This window comes from Ornithorhynchus anatinus, chromosome 4 (assembly GCF_004115215.2).
Source record: "Ornithorhynchus anatinus isolate Pmale09 chromosome 4, mOrnAna1.pri.v4, whole genome shotgun sequence".
In the NCBI taxonomy this organism is placed as follows: Eukaryota; Metazoa; Chordata; class Mammalia; order Monotremata; family Ornithorhynchidae; genus Ornithorhynchus; species Ornithorhynchus anatinus.
Window position 1 is genome coordinate 109,137,440 of NC_041731.1, and position 2,360 is coordinate 109,139,799.

Consider the following 2,360-nt stretch of genomic DNA (forward strand, 5'->3'; position numbering starts at 1 on the left):
AGGTGCCATAAAAGACAAATATGTTGTTTTTTAACACACAGTTTGCATTTGGGCAGGCTGTCAAGTAGCAGAAGAAGGAGATAATTATCAGGACCTAGAAAGGTAGATAATGAGGACCTACAGATTCCAAACACACTCGTAAACAGGTTATGGGATTTCTATGAACTCACTGAGAAAATGAATCTTGGCTGAAACCATGTGCAAATTCATGTCATCAGTTTCATTTTAAATATATTTTAGAGATTTAAATGAAAAATAAAAATGAAATTCAACCACTAGCATTCTATACAATAAAATATCAGGTAACATATTTTCATAATTCTATCCTTTATGGTATTTAAATAAATTGGAATAATTTATTTATGCAAATAATATAAATTTCTGAAGCACTGTTTCATTTTAAAAAATGAATTCAGTTTTATAACACTGCCTGCCTTACATTCAAGGGAGCATTTTGGTTTCAGCCACTGTAGCTTTCTAATATTAAAAAAAAATATCGCTTTGTTTCTTTGAAGAATATCTTTCTTCAGCAAAATCAATTAACACCAAGTTATGTGTTAATAATAATAATAATGATAATAATGGCATTTGTGTGATAATCATGGCTTACTATGTGCAAAGCACTGTTCTAAGCGCTGGGGAGGATACAAGGTGATCACTTTGTGCCATATGGGGTTTACAGTCTTAATCCCCATTTTACAGATGAGGTAACTGAGGCACAGAGAAGTTAAGTGACTTGCCCAAAGTCACACAGCTGACAAACAGCAGAGCAAGGAATTGAACCCATGACCTCTGACTCCCCAGCCCATGCTCTTTCCACTGAGTCACACTGCTTCTCATAGTACCATCTAGCCAAAGGTTTTATACAGTGAAAAGTGGTTAACAACTATTGAGAGAGGCTAGTTCAGATAACTTGGAAGATTGAAAAATTGAACATAATAGCTTGGTTAACTTTTCTGGGAAAACACTGGTTGATGAAAAGTTTTCATGGAGAAAGCTAATTAATATATTTGACTAATTCTCTGAATTGAGTCTAGTTCTGAAGGTAGGATAATTTAAAGGCTAGTTTCATAACCAAACTAAAATAAATTATATCAACTTTTCATTGCCTCCACTGATCATATACCAATTAGTATGTATCATTGACTTTCAACAATATGCCCAAGAGGTTAATCATCCCATCTTTTCTAAATAGGATTTGATGGGAATTTTCCCTAAGCTTGGCGCCAAAATTTAATCAAGATTATACAATTCCTAAACTGCTACTCATTTCAACACCCATCAATTGTAACTGAATCAATTTAAAAAAAAAGTTTCTTTCTAACAGTTGGAATATTTCCAACTCAGCTAAGTGATTAAATGTACTCTTTAACAATATTTTCAGCAGTTTTCAGTACTAAGAACCAAAGTAGTTCTTCTTTAAAAGAAATGGTTGCTCTTGTCCATCTACAGATACTTCTATTCAACATTTTGTTCCCTCCCAAAATCCATTTAATATCACAACCTCTCAAATTTGATCCTAAGATATTTGTTAGGTAAAAGTACTTACAGACCATAGAAAATGAACCAAATACAAGGGAAACTCCTGAAGCACTGCTAAGTATCAGTGGACAAAATGCTGAAGTGATTTTATGAAAGAGAGTTAGTTGATCCCCATAATTGCTCAAAATGCACTTAGAGGTTCAATTTCAGCTGGAATCATTTTCAAAGGAAAAATGCTATTGCAGATACACTGAAAAGACTAGAACTGTTTACTCAGGGCAGCTCTACTTCATTCAGCTCCCAACACTCAGCCTTTTTGGCCAGATAATCACTTTCAATCTGGCTGAGTAAAAGCTTCCCATGCTTCAGATTTTCAAATGCTCTTTTGGTCTGACAAAAAATCCCCCATCTTTCTCTGTTTATTTCTCCAAAAATGAAGGATATTGCTTGTGCTCTTGACTCTGTCTCACCTTCTTTCTCTTTCTCTCACTCTCTGTAGTTACATATATATAACTAGAGAGAGACAGATATATGTGGATGTGCTTATGTATATATTCAAATGAAACTAAGAATAAGAATTTTTTATAAATACAATAACATACTTTATCTTGATACATATGGTTATCTTCACATTGAAGTGGGCCCTACAGATAGTTTACATAAGAGTATGAGCATGGCTAAAAAGAGCCACAATATACATATAAAGGTGAAATTTTTGCCTTAAATTTGCTATTTGCAGAAACTGGTACTGTAATCTTAGCTTAATAGTACAATGGCAGAATTATTTACTTCTACTGCCACGTGGAAGATTTAGCTTTAGAAGCAACCTAATGAATCCTTCTCATGGAATCAGAGCATATGGAAGTTGACATTCATAG